At 43.4% G+C, this 19,796-nt stretch overlaps 1 long non-coding RNA gene and 1 pseudogene across 1 annotated transcript; one reads left to right on the forward strand and one right to left on the reverse strand.

The window, feature by feature from the left end:
* Nucleotides 1-110: 110 nt before the first annotated feature.
* On the forward strand, nt 111-8,334 carry LOC108350803 (60S ribosomal protein L7 pseudogene; annotated as a pseudogene).
* A 942-nt stretch (nt 8,335-9,276) lies between these two features.
* Nucleotides 9,277-19,465, reverse strand: LOC147994654 (uncharacterized). The gene is made up of 3 exons (XR_015686276.1): nt 19,419-19,465; nt 10,305-10,399; nt 9,277-9,543 (listed from the first exon to the last, which is right to left on the reverse strand). It is a non-coding gene; the product is annotated as an uncharacterized LOC147994654 (long non-coding RNA).
* Between the last annotated feature and the right edge of the window lie 331 nt (nt 19,466-19,796).

Below are 19,796 nucleotides of genomic sequence, written 5' to 3' on the forward strand. Positions count from 1 at the left end.
TTTACAGCAGACTTGTATGTAAATATTTGTATACAGGTGCTGCTACCTAGTGGTGGGAGAGATTACTGACACCTCTGGATAGTACTATGACCTCCCCAAGGCCAGTAACAATGGGCCAGTCGATGAAGCAGCTGGTAACATTTTAAGCAGAGGTTCTCTATGTGTAGTTCCCAGACCAGCATAGCTCTCCACATGTAGTTCGCAGACCAGCAAATAGCACCCCTTGGAACCTGTTAGAAACGTGAATTCTTGGGTCCTAGCCCAGAATCACACTGGTGTGTCAACAAGTCATCCTTCCTATTCTAATGCAAGTCAAGAATCACAGCAACAACATGAAATAATAGCTCTTGGTCCTTTTTGAGGCACATATCCCATAACCGTCATAAGCAGTCTAGTATGTGTGCGGGTACACATGCCCGGTTACAGAGAAGGATGTTAGATGACTTGCTCTATCATTCTCTACCGTATTCCTCAGATACAGTGTCCCTTATTGAACCTAGAACTAGGCTGGCAACCAGAACTCCTATGCTGGTGTTAATGGATATGTTGTGGCCATGCCCAGATTTCTTTTTGTTTTGGTTGGTTGGTTGGTTGGTTGGTTGGTTTGATTTGGTTTTTGAGACAGGGTTTCTCTGAGTAGTCTTGACTGTCCTAGAACTAGCTCTGTAGGCCAGACTAGACTCAAACTCAGTGTTCAGCCTGCCTCTGTGTCCCAAGTCCTAGTATTAAACGTGGGTACTACAGGGTTGGAATTCAAGTTCTCAGGATAGCTTAGAAAGCACTCAACCGGGCTGAGAGATGGCTCAGTGGTCAAGAACACTAACTGCTCTTCCAGAGGTCCTCGGTTCAAATCCTAGCAACCACACGGTGGCTCATAACCATCTGTAATGAGATCTGATGTCCTCTTCTGGTGTGTCTGAAGACAGCTACAGTATATATATAATAAATCGGAAGGAAGGAAGGAAGGAAGGAAGGAAGGAAGGAAGGAAGGAAGGAAGGAAGGAAGAAGGGAACACACTCTATCTCCACAGACCCTATACCATCGCTTGTGAATCATGTACTCCAGTCCTTCCATATCTGCCCTCTGCTCTTGCAATCTCCCCACCCAACCCCTGGGGTGGGGGGACAACTCATTGTCAAAGCTGCCAAATGTCACACAGTATATACCTTTTTACCCAAACAGTTTTACTTGCAAGTGTTCATTACAATGAGTCATTCTGGTTCGAGGATATCTGTTGAAACAAAATTTCAAAAGCACACAGCTAGACTTTGATAACTAAGCAAAGCTGGCCAGGGTTTCTAAGCCTGGCCCTGCCAAGAGCCTGGTCACAGTGGATGTGAGGAAGCTATGGGTGACAGCAAAGAAAAGAAAGAATGTCTTTCTGCTACCTGGTGTCAGATTGGCTCTGGTTTGAGAGTCAGGTCATGCTTTGATGTACTGAGATTTTTAGATCCCCTGGGAGCCTATACTGAAGTTTTGCCAGATTAAAAAACCTTTAAACATTTTATTTATTATGTGGGGTAATATTATGAATGCACATACATGCCATGGTGTGTGTGTGTGTATGTGTATGTCTGTCTGTCTGTCTGCATGTCTGTGTGTCTGTGTGTAGATGGCAACTTACAAGAGTTGTGCTCTTCTTCCATAATGTGGGTAGTGGAGGTCAAATCTTGGTTGTCAGCTTAGAGAAAAGCACCTTCCCCCTGTTAGCCATTTCACTGGCCCCAGAACAGGTCCCTTTACCCAAGTAAAATCACACTATTAAACTCAAGCATGTTTTAAGGTTTTGATAGTGATCATTTTCAACTAAATTAGTTTTATATGAAGTAAGCAAATCAAGTTCCTGATGGTAAAATAATACAGAAATATTTTTCAAAATACTGTGGAATTCAGTAACCCTGGGAAGTGATAGTCTTCTCTTGCCTCCAATGCCTGATGACTTGTATCTCATTTTCTTTAGTTACTATTATTGAATCTTTCCTGTGCCAGCACAAATCTTATATTTAGCATCAATTTACAGTAGTTTTTTAAATTCAATTTTGAGAGCCTATCTTTCATTCTGATTATATTATTCACTGTCTAATATAGCTATTAAAATTACAATGGTGCTTGTAAATTTCTGGTAGATTATTGCTGCAAACTTACTGCAGTGCCTGAAGGAAATTCAGAATTGATTTCAGATTTTTTGAGGATTTTACTTCTGAAGGTCACAATTCTCTAGCCCCAGCTGCCTAAGAGATACCCATGTCTGGACCCTCATATTAGAATCTGAAAAACACTAAATTTTTAGCTTCTCTAGCTGGGTGATATGGTATTCACCTCTGATCCCAGCACTCTCAAAGCAGAAGCAAACTGACTTTCAAGGCCAGCTTGGTTTACATGTGGAGTTCCAGGCCAGCCAGGGATATACAAATAGACATGTCTCTAAAAAATAAATAGACAAGTGGATAGATAGGTAGATAGATAGATAGATAGATAGTAATAGATAGATATTAATTTTTTTAAATATAAAGAAAGTTTTAGCTCCTCACACATCAGGAGCACATCTCATACATGGTGCATTTGTAAGGTCTAATTTCATGTGTAAATGTAACTGAAGTAATTTATCTTTTAATTTCCTATTATCTGTGCCAAGAAAAAATAAATGGCTATGATGGTCATTCAACGTTATAAGTCTTTGAATAATGAAAACACTACATCTTGGGGTCCAGTGGCTGAACTATGAGGTTTTAAGTTGGAGGCCCCCTTCCCCATTTATCAATTTTTTAATGATAAAGACGTTGGTATAAATGTAACAAGATTTGTGATTTGGCTTGGGGTGGGGTGTTGGTATTGTTTTTGCTTTTTGAGATGGGGTTTCTCTATGTAGTCCTGCCTGTCCTGGAACTCCATCTATAGACCAGACTGACCTCAAACTCAGAGATCCTGTCTGCCTCTGCTTCCCAAGTGCTGGGGTTAAAAATAGGTGCTACCACCGCCCAGCTAAGATTTATGATTTGTTTAATTTCAGTAGCAGATATTTGATAAGCCACTACTGATTTCCTGAGAAATTGTCTCAACTCTTGATCCTTAGGATCACTGAGCACACTGACAAACTGGGTAAAGCATGGGTAAAGCACCTACTGTGCAAGTGTGAAGACCTGAGTTTGCATGCCCAAGAACTATGTAAGAAGGAAAATGTGTGTGTGGCAGTAGATGCCTGTAACCCCAGTACTGGGGGCAGAGACAGGCAGATCTAGGGCCTTGCTAGCCAGTCAGTTTCACCAAAATGGTAAGTAAGCCCTAAGTTCAGTGAGAGTCCTGTCTCAAAACGTCAGGTAGAGGCCGGGAATGGTGGTACACACTTTTGATCCCAGCACTCAGGAGGCAGAGGCAGGCTGATTTCTGATTTCAAGGCCACCCTGGTCTTGAGTTCCAGGGTAGCTAGGGCTACACACACACACACACACACACGCACACACACACACACACACACTCGGGGGGGAGGGAAGGGAGAACATTATACAGGGTTTGTTGCTGTAACATTTTATCTTCTATTGTTCCTTTTATTTATACCATCTAAATTGGTACTGAGTAAAGATCAAACTTAAATCTATATCCATAAAATCATCAAGTTTTGGAATTAATATTCCATATTGCTCCTCTAGCTCAGTCTTGTCTTGCTCTAGATTTAGGTTTGATGTTTTATAGAGTGTTTCACTTTGTATCTCATGTAGCTGAAGAGAGCAACTGTTTAAAAATCTCCGTCAAAAATGTCTTGCTCCATTACCACCTAAAGACACAGAAGGCTTTAGAGGACTTCTTTCGGACTCACTGTTTTCAAATGCATGCCCCACTTTATACTGCCCTCCGCCCTCACACTATTTTGTTGAGATGCTGTTTTCATAGATGGCCTATTGAATATGCATGATTTTTTGTTGTAACCTAGCCCCTCCACCCATGTGTACACATGTGGGAAGTAAACAACTGAATAATCTGTTACCTATTTACAAGGTAACATAGGAGCAATAGTCCTGACAGCTGAACTTCCACATTTTTCTTGTTTTATGCAAAATTACCTTCTAGAACCTCCATTATGCAGTATTTCAGGGTTCACAACTCAACTGACCTGAAATTTAAAATGGAAAAAAAAAAACCCAAAGATATAAACAATTCTTATCTTTATAATTAGTTTTAATTTTTTATTATTTTTTAATAGCTGTGTTTTGCCCCACATGTATGGCTGGTGCCTTAGAGGTCAGGAGAGAGCATTAGATCCCCTTACAGATGGTTGTGAGCTGCCACATTGGTGCTGGGAGTTGCGCCTGGGTCCTCTGGAGGAGCAGTCGGTGCTTTTAGCCATGGCACCATCTCTCCAGCCTGGTTTTTAGAGAGGGTACATGTTCACACTTTTATTATAGCATATTGTTGTTTGTTGTTATTGTTAACCTCTGAGCCTAGTTTATAAATTAAATAAACTTCACCAAAGATATGTCCACTAGGACAACCAGTAGAGAGGATTCAGCTCTCTCTAGTCAGGTATCAACTGAGGCCTCAGTCCCATGTGTGAGGGGACAGGGACAGCTGTGATTCATCTGTTGTTTCCTTTTTATTAAGTCCTGGGGTTTGTCTCCTAAATAAAACATGCTATTATTTGGAGTCAATGTTTGCATTCCGTATAAACCTATTTCTATAATCAATATGTGCTATGGCTTCTGCCACATAAAGACATTGCACATTATGAGAGTAAGGTTGTGGGTGTTTCCTGATGTTTACATAGTGTTGAAAGATAAAAGTTTTAAAGTTGCCCCCCTAGACACAAAGTTTAGAGCAGAAAAAAGAAAACAAACAGGTTAGGCCCCAGAATTGTATGTTCCAAGAAGCCTCTCCTAGGGCTATAGAATAGATAATTACATTGGCCAGCTCAACAGCTTTCTCCCAGAAACTAACTGACCATAAATCTTAGAGAACAATTTTGAGAAGCAGGAAACAACTTCTCCTAGGAACTAGCGGATCATGAAGTTAAACAATCTGAGAAGTAGGAGACAGCTTCTCCTAGGAAACAATCTTGGGGGACAGAGTTCTTCCTTGTGATTTTTCACTGTTATTCTATGATGCCATCCCTGCCCCCTCGGGTTGTGGTTTCTCCCTTTAAATACCTCTTCTCCCAGCCTCTCGGGGTCGAACTCCACTGCCCCTGCGTGGGATACGAGTCTCGACCCCAGTGCACTGGTTGCTATCGATAAACCTCATGTGATTACAACAAGGACGGTCTTGTGTGAGTTCTTGGGGGGTTGCGTCATCCCGAGACTTGAGTGAGGGTCTCCCCACTCCGGGGATCTTTCAGTGTTTCACCAGAAGTCAGAGAACTCCCATTGTATGCTCAACAGAATCAGTATGATATGTATGTTTTACTTACTATGTCCTCACTCTGCAGCACTGATGTGGCGTGTGCATGTGTGTGTGTGTGCGCGTGCGTGTGCATGCACTGGGAATACAATCCAGGCCCTTGCACACATCGGGCAAGCACTGGACCCCTGAGCTAAATTTCCAAACAGTTATACACTTCGAAGTAAAATGTGTCACTGAGTATGTGATGCATCATCTCTGTTTATTGTATTTACTAAGAATACATGATGACTCTGACAGTCTCTTATTCATCCTTGGGCTTTGATTTTTAATTCATCTATAGTTGTAATACAAATAAATGACTGCTGGGGAGTACAGTAAAATAACAAGAATCTGTTCTCATTGTTGGGAAAGAAGAGTGTCTATGACTTTCAGTCTGTTTCCTATGTGACAGTTTATCTATGTGACTCACAGTCTGTCTCCTATGTAGTTGGCAGTGTGACTCTCAGTCTGTTTCCTATGTGACTCTCAGTGGTTCTCAGTCTGTCTCCTATGTGGTTGTCTATCTGTCCCCTATGTTACTCTCGGTCTCAAAGAATAAATAATTTTTTTTAAAAAAACAAGCAAAACAAAAAAAGACAAAAAAACAAACAAACAAACAAAACAAAAAACCCGTGAGAGGCTATGGAAGGCCGTTGGTGAAGGTACAGCTTCACTTGCAGTTGACAGTTCACAACTGAAGGGTTCATGCAAAGGAGTCGAGGCTTGGCACCATGAAGAATACCTATGAGAGGCTATTGGTGAAGCCTAGTTGCAGCAGAGGACTCCAGGTGTATTGGAGATGCCAGTGCCATGGGATGATCACCAAGAACAGCAGCAGTGGAGTGGATCAACCTGAGCTTAGGGTGCTACAAAGGGCAGAGCAGGAAAAGTGACACCAGCCCTTTGGAGGAGCCCAGAAGATCATGTATGGATCCCAGACATTGGAAGAAGAAGATGTAACATTGACGTTGCCTTGGAGACCCAAAAGTGTTGGAGATGCTGGAGCTGTGGGCTATCTGCTGAGCAAAGCTGCTAACAGGGAGTTGAACCAGCCCAGGAGAAAGAACTTTGTTGAAATCAACAACGATGAAGAAGGAGTTGGAGATCTGAAGACTGCTTTGACATCAGACATGGAGATGCAGAGTTTGGAGTTTGCCTTACTGGTTTACTATCTTACTTTGGGAATCACAGTTAAATTATTGAATGAATCTCAAAACAAATCCTTGGAATTTTGGACTTTGACGGTGTTGAGACTTCTGTAGACTTGGGGGCTTTAGCAGTTGGACTAAATGTATTTTTTCTTATAGAGGTGGGTATCACCTCCATAGACTCATGTGTTTGAACAAGCCTATGGGGAGCCGGGGAGTGTATTGTGATGGTTTATGTATGCTTGGCTCAGGGAGTGGCACTATTCAGAGGTGTAACCTTGTTGCAGTGGGTGTGTCACTGTGGGCATGGGCTTAAGACCCTCATCCTTGCTGCCTGGAAGCCAGTATTCTACTAGCAGCCTTCAGATGAAGATGTAGAAACTCTCAGCTCCTGCTGCACCATGCGTGCCCACATGATTATGGACTGAACATCTGAACCTGCAAGGCAGCCCTAATTAAATGTTGTCCTTACAAGAAGAAAAAAAAACCCTCAGGTGAAGGGGATAACAAGTTTAATAAGCCCTAGGCTAGTAGGTGGCAATTTCTGCAACCCATTGCCTGGTATGTATTCACGTATTTGATTTTATCATGTCCCAGATGTCTTAGCTACTTTTCTATTACTATGGTAAAACACCATAACCAAAACAGGTTTTTAAAAAAATGTTTAATTTCACAATTTCGAGGACTAGAGTCCATGACGGTAGAGTAAAGGAACATCTAAGAGATCACATACTGATCTCCAAGCAAGAGGCAGAGAGAGAGAGAGGCACACTAAAAATGACTTTTAAGAAATCTCAAAGCCCAGTCCCAGTAACACACCTCCTCTAATAAGGCCACACCTCCTAATTCTTCCCAAGCAGTTTCACCACCTGCAGACCCAACTATTTAAATATATGAGCCTCCTCCTTTTCCGGCTGGAACCGCGGAGGCTGTACCAGAGAAGGAAAAGAAGGTTGCCGCTGCACCAGAAACCTTTAAGAAAAAGGTCCCGCTGAGCCAGAAACCCTTGAGAAAAAGCGAAGGAATTTCGCAGAGTTGAAGGTGAGGCGCCTGAGGAAGAAGTTTGCCCTGAAGACACTGCGAAAGGCAAGGAGGAAGCTCATCTATGAGAAGGCAAAGCACTCTCACAAGGAGTACAGACAGATGAACTGGACTGAGATTCGCATGGCTAGGATGTCGAGGAAAGCTGGGAACGCCTGTGCGCCCGCAGAACCAAAATTGGCCTTTGTCATCAGAATCCGAGGTATCAATGGAGTAAACCCAAAGGTGCGCAAAGTATTGCAGCTGCTTTGTCTCCGGCAGATCTTCAAGGGCACCTTTGTTAAGCTCAACAAAACTTCAGTTAACATGTGAGGATTGTGGAACCGTACATTGCATGGGGGTACCCCAACCTGAAGCCAATAAATGAGCTCATCTACAAATGAGGCTATGGCAAAATCAATAAAAAGCAGATTGCCTTGACACATAATTCCTTGATTGCGCGATCTCTTGGTAAACTTGGCATCATCTGCATGGAGGATCTAATTCTTGAGATCTATACAGTTGGGAAACTCTTCAAGGAAGCAAATAACTTCCTATGGCCCTTCAAACTATCTAAATATATATATATATATATATATATATATATATATATATATATATATATACATACATATACATATACATATATATGTATATATATATTCCTATGGGGTCATTAGTATTCAAACTCTGCACTCAGGCACCTCAGGTTTCTCTGTCAGGCCACTTAGCAGCTCCCCTCCTCACTGGACTGTTCAGCACCCAGTCATTCTATGACCTTCCAGGTTCTTGTAAGTGTCCCTTGTTCAGGTGTTCTCAAAGGTGTCTGTTATCCTTAAAGCTGTAGAGAAGCCCTGAGATCTTCTCTCCTCTGCTCCCTCTCCTTCTTCAGGCTTCCCTCCATCACACCCTGCTCTGGCGGGCTCAGGTCTGCTGGGAGACATAGGCAAATTGATTCTAGGTGTTTTCAGAGGGCACAGAGCACAACAGCACCTTTTTTAAAAGTTTTTTTTTTATTTGCATTGGTGTTTTGCCTGCATGTCATGAAGGTGTCAGATCCTCTGGAACTGGAGTTGCAGACAGTTGTGAGGGGTCATATGGGTACTGGGACATTAACCTGGGTCCTATGGAAGAAGAGACAGTGCTGTTAACTATTGAACCATCTCTCCAGCCCTTTCTTTAGGTCTCTTTCATTATGGGATGATTCGTGTTCCCATACATTGTAGGCTAAAGTATCGTCAATACTTCAAAAGGTGATTGGAAGGATAAGTTGCCGTGAGGTCAGAAGAATAGATCCTGGTGCAATATGACTTATCCTTAGAAGGGGAAATTTGGGCACAGACACAGAGACAGAGAATGCCAAGGTGAAATGAAGACAAAAGATACCCCCTTTGGACTTTTCCCCAGACTATATAAAAACAAATATGCATTGCTGGCTCCCCCTGGTCTGTGGCATTTCGTTTTGGCAGCCCTACAAATAAATGTATCACTGTCAGTGGGGTAAATTTTGTTCTGATCCATGCAGCCAGTGGTCACTAAAAGCAGCACTGCTCTGGGGGGCTGGAGAGATGGTTAAGAGTGTCTGCCTCTGCTCTTCCATAGGACCTGGGTTCAATTCCTAGCAGCTAACAATTGTCTGTAACTCCAGTTCCAAGGGATTTGTTTCCTCCTTCTGTCTGCCTTAGATACTACCATACAAGCATGTGCTATATACATATACATGAAGGCAAAACAACAAACACATAAAATAATTTATTTTTTAAAAATTAGTTAAATTTTTAAAATTGTAAAAAGAGGCATTGATCTGACATAAAGAAAATATAGCAGGGATGAAGAGATGGCTCAACCATTTAAAGCTTGGCTCACAACCAAATTATGAGGAAATACAGTAGAATCTTCTTTGTAGCATCCTGTTGACTAGTGCAGGACATGTCCATCACAAACTACAAAGCGATCTGAAATAGGAAAGACTGTAGAGTATAAAGGACAACTGGCAACAGGACTCTAAAGAACAGAAGAACATTGGGGTGTTACTCAATAACAAAGCACATTCACTGGGCCCCGGTTTCCCAGCACCGGCCCACCCACCACATACCCACCCCATCCCCTGCCGCTGCCTCTGACACCCCCAGCATCCCCATCCAAAACAAAACAAAACAAAACAAAACAAAACCAGAACCTAGGGTGCAGACTAGAAAGGCAGATCACTCAGGGAAGAAAACAACTTGGCAGGAAACTTCTGTTGAACAGGATGTGGTGCAAAAAAAAAAAAAAATGGTGGGGAAGCTCGTGATGACAGCAGGGAAAGCTGCGCACAGGCAGGCTGTCCATCGCTAGCCAAACACCCCTGGATTTCCCTCACGCTGCTGACCAGCATGGGCTGAAGCAGTGCTGCATTGCTCCCTCATAATTAAGAGCTGTTTAAAACTGTCTTTTGGGGGAGGGGTGGGGCTGGAGAGATAGTTCAGTGGTTAAGATTAAGAACACTGACTTCTCTTCCAGAGGTCTTGAGTTCAATTCCCAGCAACCATCCCCCCCCACCCCCACCCCGGAGCTGAGGACCAAACCCAGGGCCTTCCGCTTGCTAGGCAAGCACTCTACCACTGAGCTAAATCCCCAAGCCCCGGCAACCATTTATAATAGGATTCGATTCTTTATTCTGGTGCCCCTGAAGAGAGGAGACAGTGTACTCACATAATAAAAATCTAAAAACAAACAAACATTCCAACGGGAAGCAACAGCTTTGAGTACAGACAGGATCTTACCCCTTCCAGAACAAGACCTTCATGGCCCGGTGGGAACCACAGCTGGATCTACAAAGTTCTTGACTTCCTGCCATCCCTTCACCCCTTACACACTGCTGTAAAGAAGGCAGAGGCAGGCTAAGCATGGCTTGCTCCCCATTTCTCTGTTTTATATGGTCTACACTGATTTCTCTTTGTGTAGTAGAATGACTGCTCCCAGGACCAGGTAACTTTGGTAACAGACTTTGCCAGGTTTTAAGGAACACCACTGTGCGCCACAATTACAGGGTTATCACCATCCATAAACAAAAGGAGAGAGTGGAGGTCATCCCTGTGGTTTTGAAATCTAATTTTGTCTGGGGACTTTCCTTTTTTCTCTTTGAGCCAACACAGATGGCCTTTTGCAGTTTGTGATGAGAAGGCGGGTGAGTGTTTTGGAAACTATAAGCCTGAGTCTGTCTATTTCCCAGCTGTCTTCTCAGTGGTGGAGAATGCCAGCTCCCTCTCCACTCTGTGTGCGTGTGCGTGTTTGTGTGTGTGTGTGTGTGTGCATGCATGCATGCATATGTGTGTTCTCATGAGCCAATTTGAGAATTCCTGTGAGTCAATTTGGGGATTCTCTATTGAACAGTTTGGGGTTCTATTTAAACTATCTGAAGAGAAAGTTTGGGTGATTTGTGCTTTGTGTTGTTTTTCCCAATCCAAGTTGTCCAGGGCACAGGGAAGCTGGACAGTTTAGAGAGTTCTCTGTGATTGGCATGAGAAAGAAAAACTGTAATTCTACAGTTCTGCAGCTACGTGTCTGAGATGTCGTACCCATCTCTGTGGTGTGACTGCTCTCTAGAAGTATCTGGATTCAATAACCAGATTTTACTTTTTGACTCTTTGAACTTAAGTTGTTGTTTTTTTACTGACCTTTTTAGGTCTGCACACTAAATTTATTTATAAATATGAGATGTAGTAAGCATATTTATCTATATTAGCATTTGATATATGCATTTTTTGTGTGATTGGAAATTTTGGCTTCCTATCTGATTTTTTTTTTTTTTTCTGCTAAGAAAATCTGTATTCGCTTGGAGCCTATTACTCAGCCAGGCTGGAATTAAAGCATTCAAAGAACTAACTGTTTGGGACTAAAAAAAGAAAGATAAAAGTTTTGGGGTTTTCAATAAACAGTAACAATACAAAAAAAAGTTGTGGAGTTGTGTTTTGTTTTTTGCTGTCTTAAGGTTTCATTGCTGTGAAGAGACACCAGGACCACAGCAACTCTTATAAAGGGAAACATTTAATTGGGGCTGGACCAGAACCCAAAGAGCTGGGAATCGGAGTAAATCAGGAGCATCCTGGGAAGTTACTGAAGCCCTGTCCTCCTGTAGGGCCTTCTACTATCCTCTATTGACAGAGCTTAACACTGTGCCTTCCGGAAAAAAAACAATCATAGGGAAAGGGCCCAGCATATCCCAGAACACCAACATGAAAGGGAGAAGCAGACATACACACTCAATTACTGAGACATACATGGCAAATTGGCCCTGAGCTGTGCAGAAGATGCAGGCTTAGCATGGGGCTGGCAAATGCTTCTTAACTTTTTCTGAGGAAGAGAAAAATAAGTATTCAGGTCTCAGAGGAAGATATTCTGTCACCTCTAACCTTTAGTTCCCTCAGGCTAAATAGGCATGCCTGCTAGAACATTCCCTGATTTCTCAATAATCCTTCCCAAGAAATGTTCCCACCATCAGGATTTCTGAGGGATCTTTGCTAGATCATTAAAATGCTTACTAGAATATTCCCTGGCCTTTTACATCCCCTAAGAAAGGCAAGGGCTACTAGAGTAAGGAATGAAGAAGACATAAGACATAAATGCCATGAAGGTCCAATGTTACCCTTTCCTGACCTGAGGGAAAGAACATGGCCATCCTGGATAAGTCACTCATGACCACATGACAATAGACTGTTGCTACCAGCTGAGCCTGACACAGGAACCCTGACTTCTAGACTTTGGAGTTGAGCGAGTACCTCTAGTTACTAGACCAAGAAGAACTAGTGGTTGGATGAGAGAGACACATAATCTAAGATTTCCATGGATTCATTCAGAAAAAAAAAAAAAAACCTGAAGGTTCTAACAACAGGTGAGATGCTGCTAGATTGGGAAGAAATCAAAAAAGAATACCTCTGAAGTGTCTTTCCCTTTTCTGAGCAAAGTGTGTGTACCCCAGCTTTGCCTGACTGCCCAGGATCCAGTATCTTAAAAATCTAGATCGAACACGCTCAGCACAATCTGTCTGCCCCTAATTTCAAAAGGGACATGACATGGCTACCTGTAAGAGCTCAAGGATGCAAAGCTCATCCTCTCTATTCACGTGCCTTCAAGAGAGATGTCCCTAAACTCTGATCTTCAGTCTTTTGCCTACAACATCGTAGTATTTCCTACTATTTTGTGTGTAGATATAACTAGGAGCTGCGTTAGGAGAGACATCACCACTGATGGCATGACAGGGATCCTGCAGGGAGACACTCCATTTCTAGATAAACAAAGGGAATCCTGTACCTGTATGAGGGTTGGGGGAGTTCCACGCCACATGTCCAAGCCTACATGCCGTGTATCACAAGGCATTTCAAGGTGGTCTTTTGTGCGGGGGATGGTATTGCACTTGCAGCTTTGGGGCAGAAGATGGAATGGGACACTAGGAAGCAACAGCAGGCTTGCTCATCAACTCCCTGTACAGAGAGAGCTACAGTAGGGGCATGGCCTAATCGGGAAGAGAGAAGGAGCAGGGGAGTCTCCCTGTGACCAAACAAGGAAGAAAGGAGGACATCCCAGGCCAATGAGAGAGACTCTCTCTCAAACAAAAGTGAAAGAGGCCTGAGGACCAGCATCCAAGGTTGTCTTGACCTACACACACACACACACACACACACACACACACACACACACACACGCATGCAGTGGCCCTAAGAAGATTTCCCATGTGGATAGAAGAAATCACCACCCGTGGATCTTTCAAGATGAGACTCCCGAAAGGTATGGTGCTGCTTTCCATGTACCTTCTTGACAGAGAAGTTGTTTCCCAAGGCTCTCCACATGGCCCTTTCATCCATAAAAGGCTTTATTCCAGGATAGGAGAGTTGGCTCAGCATGTGAGAGCACTGGCTCCTCTTCAGGGGACACAAGTTCAATTCCCAGCACCCACATGGCAACTCATAACTATCTGTAACTCCAGCTCCAGGGAATCTAGGACCCACACAGATATACTCACAGGCAAAACACCCATCTACATAAAAATAAACCTTTTTTTCTTTAAAAACAAGTGAACTTTTAAAAGGGGGGGAGGGGCACTTTATTCCACAAAGTCCAAAACCAATGTAAACATTCACAGTTGATTTCAAAGTCTATTTGTTTACCTATAAACCCCAAACTTAGCGCACCAACTACAGTGAGTGGGAGAAGGGCCAGGTAAGGAACCCCACTGGTGACTCCAGGAGTTTTCATTCATTGGGAATCTCACGTTTCTTGGCATTCCTGTCAGTTGAGGGCAGGAACTGACTCTGGGAAGCTTTCATATTTCCCTTTCTCCCATCACAATTATGGTTAGTTCTGGGGAAACTTGAAGAAAATTCTCATAACCTAGGCTTGCTTTGTAGTTGAACAAATGAGTTGATTTAGGTTTTGAAAGGAAAATTATACAGATTTAAGGTTAAAAATATAAAATAAAAGGAATAAGTTTCAAAATTCACAGCCTCAGAGCTAAACACTGTAAAAACCAAGTCCAGGCAAGTCCAGGCAAGTCCAGGCATGACAGGCCCGCCCTGCTGCTAGGACTAACAGACCATAAAGATAAAGAAAAGGAATACAGGAACCAGCCCAAGCTATCAGGACTGACTCATAAACCATCTGGCAGGAGGGCACCTCCCCCAGCTTACTCAGAGCCACACTTTAACCAGATGTCCTTCAAACCCTGATACGCCCCTGGCTTCTATAAACCCGAACGCCCCGGTCAGCACGTACTCTTCTGGCTGTGCTGTGATCTCACTGCTATGTTTGAATGAGCCAATCACTTATAGCCACGCCAACTCTCCCCATCCCCCTGTTCCTCACCCTATAAAAACCCCTTGCTTCTAAAAGTCCAGGTTGACACCCCTGTCTCCTGCGCGGGATACGTGTCGGCCCGGAGATCTCCGTAATAGATCTCCGTAATAAACCTCGCCTTTGCTTATTACATCCAAGATGGTCTCTCTGTGTCTGGGGTCCGCGATTTCCCAAGACTTGAGTAAGAGTCTCTCTTCGGGGATCTTTCAGTTTCTGCCTAAAAATTTACATATTTTTTCCTCCCCAGACAATCCAAGATGCATTTTAGTTGGCTACCCATTTATTTCAATTCTGCTGGGGACAGCGTAACATTACAGGGTCTGACTGAAGCAGGCTGGGGTGGAGACATCTCAGAAGCCTGCGGGCAGCTCCCTGTAAAATAGGATGGCATCTGGGACAATGAGAAGCAGGAGACACATCCCTCCAGGAGACCAGCCATCAGAAAGCCTGCAGTAGGCCAGGATGGAGACATCTCAGTAGCCCGCAGTAGCTCTTTGTTAAAAAAAAAAAAAAAAAAGTTGTTCCCCTTTCTCCTAACCTTAGCCCTGGACAATTACTGTATAGATTTCATTTGTGTATAACTGCTTTTCAGTTGGCCTTGGTGTGCATAATTATTTAATTATATCTGACTTTCCTACTCCCATCTCCTTCTGCTCTAGTGAATTCTGTGAAACTAGATGTTCCTTGATGTAATGATTCTTAAACAATTAGAAATTGAGGCATAGGGACACAGCACAGCACAGCCCTAATGGTCCAGGTTCATGCTGTGTGTTCTCATCTTGGAAACAATGTAATAACTGCACCATAGTAGTGGCAGATTAATGCTTGACTGTCTGGGTCAGAACCAAGCAAAGCTAGAGCCCTGCCCTGAGCAGATTCCTGAGAAGGGCTGGACCTTTTCAAAGAACTCGTCCCCGGAACACTGTTGCCTCAGTGTCTAAGGAGAATATCTTGTGGTTTAGAGATTCACCTTAAGTCCTTGGGCACTTCCCAGTACTCTCCCCCAACCCCCCGCCCTAAGCTTCAGTTCCTGCTTCAATTCCTGCTTCAGAGCTTTAAATGCTGTACTTTCCTCTCAATAAACAGACCTTGACAAGGACACTGCTTGGTCTCGCTCCTTTTTCTCACCCATTCCTCCTCAGGTTTGAATCCCCCTCCGTTCCTGTAAATTACGAAGCTCCTGCAGGCAGGGGCACTTGACTTGCAAAGAAAGTTTGAAGAAATTATTAGAAAATGAATTAGAGCCTACAGTGAGACCCTGAGGAAGGAAAAAGTTATCATCGAAGTTATGAAATGAGTTTTGCACATATGAGAGCGGTTCCTGATCTCCTTTGGATATGTGTGGATAAGAAAGTATAGAATGCATACTAGTATATTAGTAAAACTAAGTCAAAATACGGGGTCTTTTGTGAGAGTCGTTGTGTGCCATGTGCAGAAACAGAAAGCTATCAGAACCACTGAGTTAAGGGACAACTTGACTCTTTCTGACCACTGCCTGGAAGTTTTGCCCATGTCATTTATCATTAGAGCTTCTCAGGAAAATGCAAGTAGCTGACCTCAGAACTTTGAAGTATAATAAGTCAAAAGGTAAAGTTTAAATAATGATAAGTTTGCAATTATAATTATTTTGGCCACAGGCCCTGGGAATAGGGGAAGCTTGAAACATTGGGGAACAATTGTAATTCTTGATTCTTTATGGGATCTAGTTATTCTTTTGAATTTGATTCAACAATGATTATTCAATGTGTTTTTTTCTAACTGCTTTGGGAGTAACAAAGATTGGAGCAAGAGAAAGGTGAGAGAGCTGGTGAAAAGAGAGTGAGGTGAGCATGAGGTGTGCATGAAGTGAGTGTAGGGAGTGTGGAGTGAAAGGAGAGAGACTGTGAGGTGTGCGTGGAGAGAGAGTGTGTGTAAGAAAGTGAGTGAAGAGAGGATGTGAGGAGGGATTTTGAATGTGTGAAAGAGTGTGAAGAGTGTATGGATATTCCTTATTCCTTCAGTCTCTACTCCATCTCCAATTCCTTCATTTCTTGTAGACAGGAGACCTAGAATACACAGAGTGAGTGTGTGAGTGTGAGAAAGGCAGCTAATGAGAGAGCAAAAGTACATGCAGCCTTCAAGCAGAGAGAGAGAGAGAGAGAGAGAGAGAGAACAACTTTAAGCCTTAAAAAACTGCCTGTCAGTTTGTACCTGAAAAGTTTATTTATTAAACTTTTTGTCTGTTTATTATGTGCCCCCTAGATATTCCTGCTTCCAGTGGAGAACTCTGATCCTGAGGCTGGACCATGACAATATAAAGTTCTAGTTTTTGTTTTGCATCTCTACCAGCTTCGTTAAAATAATGGTGCCCTTCCCATCCCTGTCAGGGATTTGCTGTTGTGGTAGCAATGACTATTCTGATAGGCAGGAGATAAAAACCTTCATGTTCTTTTGATTTGCAATCCCCTGATGGGTATCAATGCTGTGAACATTTATTATTTCATATGCTTATTAGACATTTGCACTTCTTATTTAGAGAATTGACTATTCAATTCATTTTCCCTCTTATTGATTGGATAATTTAGGGAAGAAAGTTTGGGGTTTAATTTTTTTAAGTTCTTTATTTCATAGTCTGGATATTACTCACTGACCACATGAATAATTGGGAAAGACTTCTTTTTTAAGATTTTTTAAATAAATAATCTATTTTTATGTGTGGGTGTTCTGCCTGCATGTGTCTATGCAATGCATGGCTGGTGACTATGCAGGTCTGAAGAGGACATTGGATCCCCAAGAACTGGAGCTACAGACAGTTGGGAGCTGCCATGTTGGGGCTGGGAATAGAAAGTGTGTCTCTGCAAAAACAGCTGGTGATCTAACTGCTGAGCCAGCTCTCTAGCTCGTTTTAGTTTTTATGTTCTCCCCATTCCTCTCTTGAGTGTGGGGCCACATCTGTGCACAGAAGGAATCCAGAGGCTGACTTTAGGTGTCTTCCTCAATATCTTATTAAGACAAGGTCTCCTGTCTACAAGAAATGAAGGGATTGGAGATGGAGGAGAGACTGAAGGAATATCCAACCAATAACTAGTCCAACTTAAGACCCATCCCATAGACAAGCACCAGTCCCTGACACTATTAATGATACTCTGTTATGTTTGCAACACTACTGCCCATGCTACAACCTGGAACTGGCTCCCTGGGACACATGGGCTAGTCACTTATGATTGAGGTTTCCTCCTGACATTCACTCTCATGGACAGAGACAGTGGATGCTAGAATGAGAAAGAAGATAGGGAACAGAGGCAATGGGGTGGAACCAAGGTCACTATGCTAACAGTGACCCAGTAATGCAGGTCCTGTTTTGCCTTCAGCTGTGCAGTCACCTGTGCACACAGGAGCCCTAGGCATTCTTGGGTAGAGGCTAGAAATGGAGACAATGAATGGGGGAAAGAGGAAGAGGAAGAGCCCAAGACCTGGCCTCCAACGCCTACACTGTACCCCAGAGGGGCAGGCCATGCACTTAGAAAATGCCATGTCTAATGTTTATACCTACTTTTCCTCTCAGCACAAAAAGAGAGAAGGGAGCATGCCCCAGAGAGTCACAGGCTCAGGAAAATCCTGCAGGGTCTCCAGAACAAATGGCTGAGCTGAGCCTGGCCTGGCCCTCTGCATGAGACTCAAAATCCACTTCAGCAGAAGCTGCTACCAGGGCAACTGGGGCTTGGACAGTACTGCTTCATATTTAAAACATTGTTTTCCTTTTAAAAAAAAATAGAAAAAAAGGAGTACTTTGAGCTCACTGGTGTTACAGATAGGGCCTTCGAGAGAGAATCAGCAACCCATATTCACTACGTGTTTCCTGCTAGGGATGGCAACAGGCTAACCCACCAAGAGATGGAGCAGAGCTGCAGGGAGAGGACAGGGAGGGGTGAGGTGTGCAGCTCCTGACTCCTCACAAGGGCTGGCAAGGTTCATAGGGGTTATGTGGAAATATGGGGCCAAAAAGTGAGGGTGGAAGTGAGGAGGCCAGGAGTGCTCATAAAGATTTCTGCCAGCTGCCACACTACCTGCTGCTCATGGCCTCAGTATACAGATGGGTTACCAGAATGCCATTCCATGTCAGTTGTTACAAGAATCATAGAAAAGGATAACCCTTAGCCATCACTTGGTTCATCACTACCTTTATCTGGTCTGACTGGGAGGGGTGCTCTTACACATGCCTGCTGTTAGACCCTTCACTTCCAAATGTAAAGTACACCTGACTCTGACCACTTGATCTCAGGGTCTGTGACCCTATGAAGAGGATGTGTTTCTTCTATATTGGTACTAACAAGGACAGTAGAAACTTGCAAAGCAATGTGGGTAATGCCATCAAAGACACTACTGGAGCCTCTGAATGCCCCAGCAGCAGCAGCAGCAGCAGCAGCAGCAGCAGCTGTGTGACTATTGGAGCCACTGAAACCTGAGAAGCTATCAGTATTTAGTCAGTAGAGACTGTAATCCTTGCCATGTGGGTTCTTAGAACAGCTCTTAACTGCTAAGCCATCTCTCAGGCTCTGAGGCCTTGCTTCTAAAACCATGTTTTTCATCCTCAGAAATGGTCCTTGAATTCCAAGACTGCCAAGGATACACAGAGAAACCCTGTCTCAAAAAAAAAAAAAAAAAAAAAGATGAAAGAAAGATTGGGGGTGGGAGTGTGTCCTTGTCACAGCAAGCCACCATGTAGTCCCTTCTTGATGGACCAAACATTAGATGTACATTAAGCCACCCACATAGTTCTCTAAGAAGTAAAACCACCCACAACACCTTGGCCTGCATGTAGCTGAGACCCGCTCAGAGCTCTCAGACATCACTAGTACTGCTCTTGCCTTCAGCTTAAGGGTTTCTAGATGACTGGTAGATTTTAGAACCAGCCATATTCTGCAGAGTTCATGTGGCACCTTCAAAGCACCCCAGGCTCAGCACACAGACATAGATATGAACACTATGCCATAATATATGTTCCCCTAAAAAAGAACCCACAGAGCAAATATGAGCATAGTCCCCAGTCAGCCACCTGTCAAGCTTACCTTGGCAGGGAACAGCAAGCCTTAGTTGACAGTGAGTTAAGAGAGACAGAGTCTGGTGGAAAGTTCTGGTCTCAATGCATTTCCTTCTTCCTGGTTGAAAGAGTCACTGTCATACCCATCAGAGGACTACAGACTCATAAGTTCTATGCAACCTCCTGCAGTAAGTCCTCCAAGCCTGTCCTGCTACAGGTAAGGTGAATACTTCATCTGCTCTATGCTGTAGAATTTTGTGTGTGCTTTTGGTGTATACCATAATCACGTCAGTCGATCACACTTGTTTGATCTGACCCTCCCAGCCTGTATCCTCACCAGTACATCCTCCTATGGCTCACAAACAGGCACCAGAAGCACTTTGCCCTCATCCCCACCGTACACCAT

Source organism: Rattus norvegicus, chromosome 4 (assembly GCF_021556685.1).
Source record: "Rattus norvegicus strain SHRSP/BbbUtx chromosome 4, alternate assembly SHRSP_T2T, whole genome shotgun sequence".
NCBI classification, from domain to species: Eukaryota; Metazoa; Chordata; class Mammalia; order Rodentia; family Muridae; genus Rattus; species Rattus norvegicus.